The sequence below is a fragment of the Myodes glareolus genome, chromosome 19 (assembly GCF_982192425.1).
Source record: "Myodes glareolus chromosome 19, mMyoGla1.1, whole genome shotgun sequence".
Lineage (NCBI taxonomy): Eukaryota > Metazoa > Chordata > Mammalia > Rodentia > Cricetidae > Myodes > Myodes glareolus.
Window position 1 is genome coordinate 43,830,235 of NC_142044.1, and position 15,204 is coordinate 43,845,438.

A 15,204-nucleotide genomic window follows, 5' to 3' on the forward strand; every position below is an offset into this window, starting at 1 on the left:
TCAGGAAAATCATTCCATTTAAGATATTCACAGATCTCAAAAAAAAAAAAAGAATCACTACCTGTCCAAGCTGCTCTTCTTGTTTTTCACAACTTAAAAGATTCCTACCTCCTTGTGCACACTTTCACCTCAGTTTACTGGTGATTTTAATTCACAAAATATACGGCTTGTGTTTTACTCTTAAGCCCTATTCAAAATTTTACTGAAAATAAAACTTTTAGCTCTTTACTAACCACTTAAAAATATGGTGCAGTGCACTAACCTTTCCCTCTAGAATTCCCTGATGATTTAATTCCTTTCTTAACCAACACTCTCCATTCAGGAGCCAGGTCTACCTTTGAGCTTCCAGCCACAGATCTCTCAGTCTAACACTTTCTCTGTCTCTGTCTCTGTCTCTGTCTGTCTGTCTGTCTGTCTGTCTCTCTCTCTCTCTCTCTCCTCTCTCTCTCTGTCTCTCTCTCTGTCTCTCTCTCTCTGTCTCTGTGTGTGTGTGTGTGTGTGTGTGTGTGTGTGTGTGTGTGTGTGGAGAGAGAGAGAGAGAGAGAGAGAGAGAGAGAGAGAGAGAGAACTCTTCTCTGATCTTTTATGGGCAACAGAATTCCAGTCCTGGAACCTGATATGCCTGAAAATTGCTGGTTATAAGGGTACATATGACTGGGAATGTTTGAAACGGTTAAAACAAGGATGAAGAGGGATGGGAAAAAGGAAGAATAAAAAAAATGGACAGACATCCTGTTGTGAGTAAATTTCTTACCCTTTATATTTCTACACACCCTTTAGCTTATTGTGGTATCTTTAATGAACCCTGAAGAGGGATCCCTAGGATCTGGACTTGAACATCTTAACCCAGAAGAAGCAGAAGAAAATGACTTTAAATGTAACCTTATGAAAAAGATGTAGACCTTTAAACAGAAAGTGAAAACTCCATTAAAGAAATGGAAGAGTGTTGCCTGCACTTTTCTGTGAATTCCCACACCCGATTCAGGTGTGTGCCTCCCGAATCAAGTCCACGAGAATGGATAAATATCCTAAGGGTTGAACAGACATACAGAGACCAGGCTCATTCACCAAAGGAGTAAATGGCAACTTTATTAAGCACAAGTCAGGCATGTATACTATGCAGCAGAAGGACAACAGCCCCCTCCCATCCAGAACAGGGAAAGAGGAAGTCAGGCGTTGGTGCCCAGGGTCAGAGAGCTGCTGATCAGGGAACCTTGCCTGCGGTGGGAACCTTGCTTGCAGGTGGAATTACCATAACAAAAGAGGGCGAGTTCTCCCTAAGCTAAACCCTCAGGCTGGTGCAGAGAGCATAGAAACCAAGAAGTCAGAGGAAAAATGGCCCCCGCATAGCACCTCGAGCCAAGGGGAAAAAACCTGGGTACCGACAGAAGAGAAGACAAACAAAAAAATTGGAAGAAATTAATAAATATCTCAAAGATACCCAAAAAATCAAGAAAAAGCAATAAAACAGATATAGGAAATAGTTAAAGACTTAAAGGCAAAAATGAAAGTAATAAAGAAAACACAAACTGAGGGAAGGCTGGATATGGAAAATCTGGGCAAACAAACAAGAATTACAGAGACAAGTATAACCAACAAAATACAAAAAATAGAAGAATCTCAAACACTGAAGATATTATAGAGGAAATAGACTCATTGATGAAAGAAAACAGCAAATCCAACAAATTTTTAACACAAAACATCCAGAAAAATCTGGGACATCATAAAAAGACCAAACCTAAGAATAATAGGAGTAGAAGGAGAAGACCTCCAGCTTCAAGGCCCAGAAAATATATTCAACAAAATTATAGAAGAAAACTTTCCCAACTTAAGGATATCACTATGAAGGTACAAGAAGCTTACAGAACACCAAATGCACTGGATCAAAAAAAAAATAGCATCCCCTCACCATATAATAATAAAAACACAAAACACATAGAACAAAGAAAGAAAATTAAGAGATGCAAAGGAAAAAGGTCAAGTAATATATAAAGGTAAACCTGTCAGAATTACACCTGACTAATCAGTGGAAACCATGAAAACCAGAAGGTCTTGGATAGATGTGCTGCAGACAATAAGAGACCATGAATGCAAGACCATACTACTATAGTCAGCAAAACTTTCTTTCACCATCAATGGAGAAAACAAGATATTCCATGACAAAAACTTATTTAAACAATATGTATCTACAAATCCAGCCTTACAGAAAGTACTAGAGGGACAACCTCAACCCAAGGAACAACACCCATAATAACACAGACATCTGATAACTCTCCATCAATACAACTCAAGAAAGGAAACACACAAACACTACAACAAACAATGGAAGAAAGAAAGCATCTTTAACAAATGGTGCTGACATAACCAGTAGTCAACCTCTAGAAGAAGGGAAATAAATCCATATCTATCACCATGCACAAAACTCAAGTCCAAAAGGATTAAAGACCTCAATATTAATCTGACCACACTAAACCTGATAGAAGAGAAAGTGGGAAGTAGTCTGTAACACATGAGCATAGGAGACCACTTCCTGCGTAGAACCCCAGTAGCACAGACAATAAGAGCAAAAATGAATAAATGGGACATTATAAAACTGAGAAGTTTCGGTAATGCAAAGGATACTGTCATTAAGACAAAAAGGCAATCTACTGTATGGTGGAAGATCTTCAGCAACCCAGCATCAGACAATGGTCTGAACTTCAAAATATATAAAGAAATCAAGAAACTAGACATTAAAACTCTAATTAACACATTTTAAAAATGGGGTGCTGAACTGAACAGAGAATTCTCAACAGAAGAAGTTCAAATGGCCAAGAGACACTTAAGGTCATGCTTAACCTCCTTAGAGATTAGGGAAATACAAATCAAATCAACTTTGAGATACCATCTTATACCTATCAGAATGTCTAAAATCAAAAATACCCATGATAGCCTGTGCTGGAGAGGTTGTGGAGTAAAAGAACACATATCCATCATTGGTGGGAATGCAAAATTGTGCAACCACTTTGAAAATCAGTGTGGTGGTTTCTCAGGAAACTGGGAGTCTACCTGCCTCAAGATCCCACAATTCCATTCTTGGGAATATACTCAAGAGATGCCCAATAATACTACAAAAGCATTTGTTCAACTATGTTCATAGTAGCACTCTTTGTAATACCCAAGAGATGCCCAATAATACTACAAAAGCATTTGTTCAACTATGTTCATAGTAGCACTCTTTGTAATAGCCAGAACCTGGAAACAACCTAGGTGCCCCTCAATAAAAAAATGTATAAAGGTGTGGCAATATACACTTTACACTTCTACTCAGTGGTAAAAAACAATGACATCTTGAATTTTGCATGGAAATAAAAACACTTTACTGAGTGAGATAACCCAGACCCAAAAAGAGGAATATGATATGTACTCACTCATAAGTGAATTCTAGCCATAAACAAAGGACAGTGAGCCTATAGTTCATGACCCTAGAGAAGCTAAATAAGAAGGTGAACCCAAAGAAAAACATATATTTATCCTCCTGGATATTGGAAGTAGACAAGATCGCTGGGCAAAAATTGGGAGCAGGGGGGTGGGGTATGTTGGGGTGAGGGGAAATGAGGAGAAAGAAGGGAGAAGGGGAGGACTGGGGAGAGCTAGGGGAAATGGGATGGTGAGATGGAGGAAGGGCAGATATGGGAGCAGGGAAGAAGATATCTTAACTAAGGGAGCCATTTTAGGGTTGCCAAGAGACTTGGCTCTAGAGAGGTTCCCAGGTGTCCAAGGGGATTTCCCCAACTAGGTCCATGGGCAGTAGAGGAGAAGGTACCTGACCTGGCCTTCTCCCATAGCCACACTGGTGAATATCTTGCATATTACCATAAAACCTTCATCTGATGTTGGATGGAGATAGAGACAGAGACTCACATTGGAGCACTGGAATGAGCTTCCAAGGCCCAGATGAAGAGCAGAAGGAGAAAGAACATGAGCAAGGAAGTCAGGACCATGAGAGATGCCTCCAACCAATGGAGACCGTGGGACTGATCTAACAGGAGCTCACCAAGGCCAGCTGGACTGGGACTGAACTAGCATGTGATCAAATCGGACTCTTTGAATGTGGCTGACAATGAGGGCTGACTGAGAAGCCAAGGACAATGGCACTGGGTTTTTATTCTACTGCATGGACTGGCTTTGTGGAAGCCTAGTCTGTTTGAATGCTCACCTTCCTAGACCTGGATGGGCAGGTGAGGACCTTGGCCTTACAACAGGGTAGGGAACTCTGACTGCTCTTAGGACAGGAGAGGAAGCAGGAGAGGGAATGGGGGAAGTGGGAGGAAAATGGGAGGAGGGGAGAAGGTGGAAATTTTTAATAAATAAATAAATTTAAAAAAATAAATAACCAGAGTTAACCACCACTGGTAATTAATATCGCTTAATATCAATGGACTCATTTCACCTATAAAATGGCACAGGATAAGAGAATAGATACAAAAACAGGATCCAGCCTTCTGCTGTTTACAAGAAACAGACCTCAACCTCAAAGACAAACACTACTTCAGAATAAAGGGTTGGAAAAAGGTTTTCCAATCAAATGGACCTAAGAAACAAGCAGGTGTGGCTGTCCTAATATCTAACAAAATTGATTTTAAAAAAATCAATCAGAAGAGATGAAGAAGGACACTTTATACTCAAAATAGGAATAATTCATCAAGATGGAGTCTCAGTGCTGAATATCTATACCCCTAATGTAAAAACACCCCATATGTAAAAGAAACATTACTAAAACTCAACTCACACATTAAACACCAAACACCAATAGTAGGAGATTTCAACACTCCTCTCTCACCAATGGACAGGTCACCAGACAGAAATTTAGCAAAGAAATAAGAGAACTAACAGATGTAATGAATCAAATGGACTTAACAAACATCTGTAGAACATTCCACCCAAACAGCAAAAAATATACCTTCTGCTCAGCACCTCATGGTGCCATCTCAAAAATGGATCACATACTCGGTAACAAAGCAAACATCCACAGATACAAAAAAAAAATCTAGTAACCACCTGTGTCTTATCGGATCACCATGTAGCAAAGGTAGAATTTAGCAACAATACTATTCCCAGAATGCCTACATACTCATGGAAACTGTACAGTCAACAACTGAACCAACCCTGGGTCAAGGAAGAAATAAAGAAATTAAAGTCTTCCTTGAATTCAACGAAAATAAAGACACAACATATCCAAACCTATGGGACACTATGAAAGCAGTGCTAAGAGGAAGGTTCATAGCACTAAGTGCACACATAAAGAAAAAGGAGAAGCTCACATTAGCGACATAATAGCACACCTGAAAGCTCTAGAAAAAAAAAGAAGCAGACTCACCCAGGAGGAGTAGAAGACTGGAAATAATCAAACTGAGGGCTGAAATCAACAAAATAGAAACACAGAAAACAATACAAAGAATCAGTGAAATAAAGAGCTTTTTCTTTGAGAAAATCAACAAGATTGACAGACCCTTATCCAAATTAATCAAAAGGCAGAGAGAGAAAACCAAAATTAACAAAATCAGGAATGAAAAGGGGGACATAACAACAGACACTTAGGAAACTGAGAGGATCATTAGGTCCTACTTTAAAAGCCTGTATGTCAGAGAATTGGAAACTATAAAAGGAAGGGACATTGTTTTAGATAAGTACCATATACCACAATTAAATCAAGACCAGGTGATCAATTTAAATAGACCTATAAGTTGCAAGGAAATAGAAGCTGTCATCAAAATCCTCCCAACCAAAAAAAGTTCAGGGCCAGATGGTTTTAGTGCAGAAATCTACCAGAACTTCAAAGAAGAGATAATACCTATACTCCTCAATGTATTCCACATAATAGAAACAGAATAGTCATTGCTAAACTCTTTTCATGAAGCTACAGTGACCCTGATACCAAAACAGTACAGAAACTCAACCAAGGAACAGGATTATAGACCAAACTCACTCTGAACATCGATCCAAAAATTCTTAATAAAACACTGGCAAACCGAATTCAAGAACACATCAAAAAAAAAATCATCCATTATCTTATTCTTGAAAACACCAATGGCGGATGACACCGGTGCCCGTGAGGGCCGGGAGGATTGGCAGCAGTCTGAGGGGGCAGCAGCTGTGGTCTGAGGGGGCCACGGCTGTGGTTGAGACCCTGGCCTAGGCCGCAGGGCTCGCGGAGGTAAAGCTGAAGACAAGGAGTGGATTCCTGTCACCAAGCTGGGACGCCTGGTTATGGATATGAAATTCAAGTCCCTAGAGAAGATATACCTGTTCTTCCTGCCCATTAAGGAGTCCGAGATCATTGGCTTTTTCCTGGGAGCATCCCTAAAGGACGAGGTTCTGAAGATCATGCTGGTGCAGAAGCAGACTAGGGCAGACCAGCGAACCAGGTTCGAGGCTTTCGTCGCTATTGAGGACTACAATGGTCACGTAGGTCTCGGTGTTAAGTGCTCCAAGGAGTTAGCCACTGCTATCCGAGGGGCCATCATCTTGGCCAAGCTTTCCATTGTACCTGTGCGGAGAGGCTACTGGGGGAACAAGATTGGCAAGCCCCACACTGTGCCTTACAAAGTGACAGCCCACTGCGATTCTGTGTTGGTGTGTCTCATTCCTGCCTCCAGAGGCACTGGCATAGTCTCCACTCCTGTGCCCAAGAAGCTACTGATGATGGCTGGCATTGATGACCGCTACACATCAACCAGGGGCTGCACTGCCACCCTGGGAAACTTTGCCAATGCCACCTTTGATGCTATCTCTAAGACCTACAGCTACCTGACCCCCAACCTCTGTAAAGAGACTGTGTTCACCAAGTCTCCTTACCAGGAATTCACTGACCATCTTGTGAAAACCCACACTAGAGCCTCTGTTCAGAGGACCCAGGCTCCAGCTGTGACCACCAAATAAGGGTTTTTATACAAGAAAAATAAAAGTGAATCAAGTCTGTTAAAAAAAAATCATCCATTATGATCAAGTAGGCTTCATCCCATAGATGCAAGCCTGGTTCAACATTTAAAAATCGATCAATGAAGTTCATCATATAAATAAACTGAAAAAAAACATATGATCATTTGATTAGATTCTGAAAAAGCATTTGACAAAATTCAACACCCCTTTATGAAAAAGGTATTGGAGAGATTAGGGATACAAGGATCATATCTAAATATAATAAAAGCAATATACAACAAGCTGACAGCTAACATCAAAATAAGTAAGAGAAACTCAAAGCAATTCAAATCCACTAAAATCAAGAACAAGACAAGGCTGTGCACTCTCTCCATATCTCTTAAGCATAGTGCTTGAAGTTCTAGCAATAGTAATAAGACAACATAAGGAGATAAAGGGGATTCGAACTGGAAAGGAAGAAGTCAAATTTTTGTTATTTGTAGATGATGATAGTATACATAAGTGACCCCAAAACTCTACCAGAGAACTCCCACAGCTGATAAATACCTTCAGTGAGGTGGCAGGATACAAGGATCAACTAAAGAAAATCAATAACCCTCCTATACACAAAGGAAAAAGAAGCTGAGAGAGAAATCAGAGACACATCACCCATCAAAATAGCCACAAATAGCATAAATTATCTTGGGGTAACACTAAACAAGGATGTGAAAGACCTATTTGACAAGAACCTTAAGTCTTTGAAAAAAGAAATTGAAGAGTATACCAGAAAATGGAAGGATCTCTCGTGCTCTTGGATAGGTAGGATTAATATAGTAAAAATGGCAATCCTAACAAAGTCAATCTATAGATTCAATGCAATCCCCATCAAAATCTCAACAAAATTCTTCACAGAACTTGAGAGAACAATAATCAACTTTATATGGAAAAACAAAAAACTGAGGATAGCCAAAACAATCCTATACAATAAAGGAACTTCCGGAGGCAACACCATCCCTGACTTCAAACTCTATTACTGAGCCACAGTAATGAAAACAGCTTGGTATCAGCATAAAAACAGAGATATTGACCAATGAAATCGAATTGAGGACCCGGATATTAATCCACACACCTATGAACACCTGATTTTTGACAAAGAAGCTAAAATTATACAATGAAAGAAAGAAAGCATCATTAACAAATGGTGCTGGCATAACTGGATGTTAACCTGAAGAAAAATAAAAGTAGATCCATATTTATCACCATGCACAAAACTCAAGTCCAAATGGATTAAAACCTCAATATAAATCTGACCATCCTGAACCTGAGAGAAGAGAAAGTGGGAAGTAGCCTGCAATGTATGGGCACAGGAGACTCCTTCCTATGTATAACCCCAGTAGCACAGACAATAAGAGCAACAGTGAATAAATGGGACCTCCTAAAATTGAGAAGCTTCTGTAAAGCTAAGGACATAGTCAAAAAGACAACCTACAAAAGGGAGAAGATCTTCACCAACACCACATTAGACAAAGAACTGATCTCCAAAATATATAAAGAAATAAAAAAACTAGACATCAAAATTCTAAATAACCTGATTAAAAAATGGGGTACTGAACTAAACAGAGAATTCTCAACAGAAGAATTTCAAATGGCCAAAAGATACTTAAGAACAGGTTCAACTTCCTTAGCTATCATGGAAATGCAAATCAAAACAACTTTGAGATACCATCTTACACCTGTCAGAATGGCTAAAATTAAAAACACCAATGATAGTTTATGCTGGAGAGGATTCCCATTGCTGGTGGGAATGCAAACTTGTGTAACCACTTTGCAAATCAGTATGGCGGTTTCTCGGCAAATTGGGAGTCAATCTACCTCAGGATCCAGCAATATCGCTCTTGGGAATATACCCAAAAGATGCCAATCATACTAAAAAAGCATTTGTTCAACTATGTTCATAGCAGCATTATTTGTAATAGCCAGAACCTGGAAACAACCTAGATGCCCCTCAATGGAAGAATGAATAAAGTGTGGCACATCTATATATTAGAGTACTACTCAGTAGTTAAAAAAACAATGACATCTTGTATTTTGCATGCAAATGGATGGAAACAGAAAACACTATCCTGAGAGAAGATAACCCATACCCAAAATATGAATATGGTATGTACTTACTCATTAGTGATTCTAGCCATGAACAAAGGAAATTAAGCCTATAGTTCATGATCCTAGAGAAGCTAAGTAATAAGGTGAACCCAAAGAAAAACATATAGATCCACCTTGAAATTGGACACAGACAAGATCGCCTGGCAAAAGTTGGGAGCATGGGAGTAGGGGTAGAAGGAAGGGTTGAGGGAGAGCTTGGCGGAGTGGGATAGTTGAGATGGGAATTTCAGAAAAAACCCTATCGACTACTCAGAGACTATTTGCAGTTAGACCAGACAGGATTTTGAAACTTAACCATCATTTTAGTTTTACAAGATCCCATAGAAATCACACTGCCCCCATGACAGCTGGAAGTAATTCTAGAAGATAACGTTCCCTCTCCTAACAAAGTTTGTCCTCAGGGTTAGGGATATTAATTAGGGGTTGATCATCACTGCTATAGGGTTGGGGTCAGTGTTTAATTTTATAGGCTCGGGGATCTACTTTGGAAAAAAAGAAAAAGAAAAAAGGGGATATAAATATGATAAATTAGAAAAGTAGATTACTGAATCTATTTTGTAAAAGCAACTATTAGTTTTAAATGTTTTATATTGATTTTACTTTTGTATATTATATACAAATTAGAGAATAATTTTGTAAAAACATATTGTACATACAGTTCTAATCTTTTTTCAAGGTATTGTACCTATACAACTCATTTAACAATTTAATGCAAATTTCTAGTCCTTGAGAATTATTATGGCCAGGAGTCTGACAATTGAGAAGAAATTCCTTCTTGGTTTGTGCTAAGAAAAGGATTTGACCATCTCCCTACTAGAACCCATTGATCCAAAATGACATGACATCAAATAGTCAAAATGGATTGCTGTCAACTCCAACAGACTAGATCCTCTCTATGCACAGGTTTACAGAAATTCACTTTCCCATTATTCTTCAGCAAGGCAAGGCAATGAAATCTTTCCCTCTGTGGAGGGAAAACTGGCACAAGCCAGGTGATGTGTTACTTTTCTACACTTGGGATGTCGCTACAGTAAGGTCAGGCTTCAGAATCTACTCCTCTACCACAGAGATACTTCATAGATTCAAATTTACCATCAAGTCCATAATGTCACAGAATGGGGTGGAGGAAGTGAAATCGAGTCAGACACTATCACCAAAATGCTGTATAGGCTTGTGAGAGATGTTATAATGAAAATGCTAGGGGTAGTAGGTATGCAAAATAACACAAAGAAAATTAAAACCATTTTACAAAAAGACTAAATGAATTTTCAAATAGAAAAATTGGTGATAATGAAAAAGAGAAGATTACATGAATCAAACCTATAATGTAAACCAATGGCATAAATGTAAATATTTAACAGCAAACCTTAACCCATGGAAGAGATACCACATACTGGAACTGAACTCACTCTTGCAAGGTCCAGTATACTGGAGATTCCTAGTCTGTCAGATCAAGTTTTAAGTCCAACTTCTCTGTAGGCAGCCAACAGCTACTCCAAGACTCAAGGACAGAAGCCCAATGCAGGCAGTGCCTAACTTGGACTAGTTGCTAGGATTCTTCATAATGCCTCCTTGTGATGTCACCACAGCAACCAACCAATCATGGCTTGTCAGACCTGACAGAGGTTTTGGTCAGGTTCTGTAGCACAACCACTGCCTTGAATATTATTCTCATTTCTGGGATCAAATCCCAGACCAGAGTTGGAAGAAGGTTGATTTATGTACAGGCTTTCAAGAGGCGCTGAAGCCACCGGGGTGGGAACAGCTTGTTCCCTATAGAGCTGGGTGTTAGGTGGCTGGTGAGCCTACATTAGAAGCTCTCTATCCCCACGTGGAAAGTTCCTCTAGCTGGCTCCACAGCCATGTTACAGAAATTCTCAAACTAGAAATCCAGTGCTCAGCACATTGACATACATTATAAAAATCCCTGTGTTACTTTGAGTTAAAAATACCTCATACACATGGGCCATTTGAACACATGGACACACAGGAGAGTTGGTGGTACATTTTGGGGAACTTTATATGGTGCAGCCTTGGTGTCAGAGTCCACTTCTGGGACTGCCCTTGAGATGAGCAATCCTAGTCTTTATTTGCTGTTTCTGCTCCTGCTTAAGCTTGAGGCTGTGAAACTGTTGTTTTGCCTTCAAGCTTCCAACTAGCTACCAGGCCTATGTTGCACCACCATGGGCTCCTTCCCTCCAAAAATAAGTCAGATATGCGCTTTTTTCTTGAGATTCCCTGTTTAAGAACTTTTTTTAGCTTTTGGTTTTTGATTTTTTTCTTATTTTTAAAATGGATGCAACTATCTTTTTTCATTTTTTTATACCAATCTAAGTTCCCACTCCCTCCCTTCCTCCTACCTTTCACCTACCTCCCTGTCCCACCCCCTATCGATACTCTTCAGAGAGGACAAGTCACATTGCTTTAGGAAAAGTTCAAGGCCCTCCCTACTATATCTAGGCTGAACAAGGTATCCATCCAAAGAGAATAGGCTCCCAGAAAGCCAATAAGAGCAGTAGTGTTAAATCCTGGTACCACTGCCAATGCCCCACAGTCTGTCCCATCCATGCAACTGTAACTCACATTTAGAGGGATTAATTTGGTCCTATGCTAGTTCCTTCCCTGCCCAGCTGGAGTTGGTGAGCCTCCATTAGCTCAGGTAGACTGTTTCAGTGGGTGTACCCATCATGGTGTTAACCTCTTTGCTAATATTCTCACTCCTCCCACTCCTCAACTGGACTCTAGAAGCTCAGTCTATTGCTCCGCAGCAGGTCTCTGCCTCTGTTTCCATTAGTTGCTTTCATAGTGTCCCATAGGTTTGCGTACATTGGTCCTTAACTTTCATTGAATTCTAGGAAGTCTTTTATTTCTTTCTTTATTTCTTCTTGACTCAGGGGTGGTTCAATAGAGCATTTTAATTTCCATGAGTTTGTTGGCTTTCTGTGAGTGTTGTTGTTGTTAATTCTTATTTTAAAACATGGTGATCCGATAAGATACAGGGGGTTACTCCAAATTTTGTATCTTTTAGGGTTTGCTTTTTCTTTGTTTTCTTGGGTTTCTTTGAGATATTTATTAATTTCTTTCAACTTTTGTTTGCCTATTCCTCCATTTTTTAGGGGAGTTCATCATTTCCTCTTTTAAGGTCTCCATCTTCTTCATAAGTTACCTTTAAAATCTTTTTTTTCCTACTTTTTCTGGGTTAGGATGATCAAGTCTTCCTGCTGTATGACCACTGGGTTATGATGTTACCATGTTGCTTTTCATATTGTTGGATGAATTCTTGCATTGGTGCCTACCCATCTCTTCTTTCAATTGATGCCACCAGTGTCTTTGCTTATTGGTCCATTCCTTGCAGTATCTGTCTGCATATTTGGGAACTGTTCCTGGTCTGCTCGGTACTATCACTGTCTGTGTCTCAAGAGTTTTGGAGCAGCCTACCTGCAGGAAACTCACCTGTTGGCTGACTATAGAAGCTGATGGATGTGGGGGAGAGGCCTGCGGTTCTGCTTCAGTATGGAGGGCCTAGAGAGTGGGGTGTCCTGCCGGGTGGCTTTTCCCTCACCTCTTGGTCCTCTCTGAGTAGTAGCAGGCTGTGATTTAGAGTTCCATTGTGATTGCAGGGGGTTGGGATGGGGATAATGGAGCAGCCTACCTGCAGGCTGATTACGAACTTTTACGAAAACAGAATAGTAACCAATAAATATGTGCATTGAAAAAAGTGTTCTCACCAATCCACATCCCACCCGTGTTCCCCAGAAGTCAAGGCAGATTCATTGCTATCATAAGTCACACTGCCCGAATCTCCCCCACCACCTCCACCAGAGAAACAATGACCCCTGCAAGTAGCCTCAATTCCAAATTCTTTCCCCTGTCATGTAGCATAGGCCTCCTATTAAATAAACCTGCTTCCTGATGGTGCAGAACCTCACCTTCACTCAGACACCTTGAAGTCCATGGAGACATACTTTGTCTGATGGGAATGAAAGTGCTTCAGACTCCCACTGAGTGGCCATCATTAATAGAGTCCTTGGGCCTGGATGGAGGATCCTTCCTAGCATTACAGTCCTGCCACAGCCTCCCATCTTTCCCTGTCCCACTAAAGAAATGAACTCATATATAACAAGGAGAGACACAAGAATCAGTGGAAAACTTGAAAGTCTAAATAATAACCTAGGCAACACTATCTGAAAGGACCTTGGGGTTGACAATGTATTGTTACCAGGAAACTTTACTGATGAATCCAACAATCTAAAGACATAACTCTAACGATCCACAAATATTCCAGTAGGCCATAAAACGAGGGAAGGGATACTTTCAAATCTTTTTATAAAACAAACTTTTTTCATAAAGTCCTTACTCTCTAATCAAGTAAATATACCTTGGAAAGAGACAAGTATCTGACAGGGTCATTTACTAAATTCATGGAATATCTGTAAGGAGAGTACTAGATCCTTTACTGTCAATGACACTTGGAAAAGACCATTCTTCATGATCAAGGTGCCTTCACTGGGAACACAAGAATCAATCCACAGACAAAAACTGACAAAGAGCATGGCATAGTCACAGCATCCAGTGAACAAAGTCAGCCATGAAAAGGAATGAAATGCCACAGCCAGGGACAAACAAGGAATTAGAGAACATTTTAATAGAAACACAACTCTACAAACACAGAAATTGTCATTTTGTACCTTTTGTCATATGGAGAAGATGGATTTTGTATAATAAAAGTATTGGTCACTTGACACGGACAGGAAGGTGGCACACGGCTGTTGAATATTCAGCACAGTTCCCTAAATTCCTCACCATACCTACAAACCACCAAAGTTTAAAACAATCCGGGGCACAGCTAACAATGACAAAGAAATGAGGTTTGAAAAAATGGAAACTCTCAATCAGTGTAGCAATAGAAATAACAGCCACATTTAAAACATTAACCAATATGGTAAAAAAAAAAATCAATCAATAAATGCCAAACACCCAAAGTCAAACAGAAAACCAAAAAAACTCACTTCTTCAAGATCCAACCAGTTTGGAATGTTCAAGCCTAGGAGAAATGACTGAATCCAAATGCTCATCCAGCAAACAACTCCTCCTCTGCTGGACAAGGACCAAACCCAGTCCCAGGTAGCACCTTATATGCGCTGGTATCTAGTTTATGTCATAATAAATCCTTGTGATGTCACTTACCTTGGGTCAATCGCGGCTCAGCACCACCCACAGTGTTCAGTTGTTGCTGTTCCTCCCTCTCACTTTCTATTCTGAACAACCACACTAATCCTTCTCATGGCTGTGATCAAATAGTCTTAAACGATTGGGTTATGAAAGGAGAGCTTCTTTAACCTTGGATTCACAAGGTCATAAGACACAGAATGGGGAAATTGTGGGATGGACATCAGCATGTGATGCAGTTAGTTGCTTGGCATTTTCATCCCCCATTCTTCCAATCATCTAAGATATTCTGGTAGGTCCCAGTACAGAGACTGCACAGTGTCCCCAACAGCATAGCCTGGGGGGACCAAGTATACAAACTATGTGACAGTGGTGACGTTCCACATCAAATCCCTTTCACGGACACTTGGCACTTCAATAGTGTTCATAAATGTAACAGAAAACCTTCCTTACAGTGATAGACAGGGAAACTTTGAGCTTCCCATGGGAATGAACACTGATAAATTAACTGCTTCCAGCTGGACGGGTGTGGATTTTTCGTGGAATTTCTCTTTGGCCAACAACTTTTCAAGTAGTTTCTCTTTTCTAGACTGAGCTCACCATAACTGCTTCCAGAGTCAAGGTTTTGATGTTGACGTATAGAGTCGCTAATTTGCAAGGGAGCCACCGAGGTAGGCCTGGATCACCCTTATAAGGCATTAGTAAAGAAATGGGTTCCAATTTCCACGATGATCTTTATTTGTTTTTCTTTGGGTTCACCATGTTATTTGGCTTCTCTAGGCTTGTGAACTATAGGCTCAACATCCTTTATTTATGAATAGAGACCACTAATGAGTGAGTACATACCATATTCATCTTTTTGGGTCTGGGTTATCTCACTCAGTAAAGTGTTTTCTATTTCCATCCATTTGCATGCAAAATTCAAGATGTCATTGTTTTTTTACCGCTGAGTAGTACTCTAATGTGTATATA

At 40.0% G+C, this 15,204-nt stretch overlaps 1 protein-coding gene and 1 pseudogene across 1 annotated transcript in view; one reads left to right on the plus strand and one right to left on the minus strand.

Moving 5' to 3' along the window:
- Positions 1 to 15,204, minus strand: part of LOC148118970 (histone acetyltransferase p300-like) — a 95,316-nt gene that overhangs the window by 34,928 nt on the left and 45,184 nt on the right. The gene's annotated exons all lie outside the window — the stretch shown is intronic.
- Positions 6,070 to 6,964, plus strand: LOC148118971 (small ribosomal subunit protein uS5 pseudogene; annotated as a pseudogene).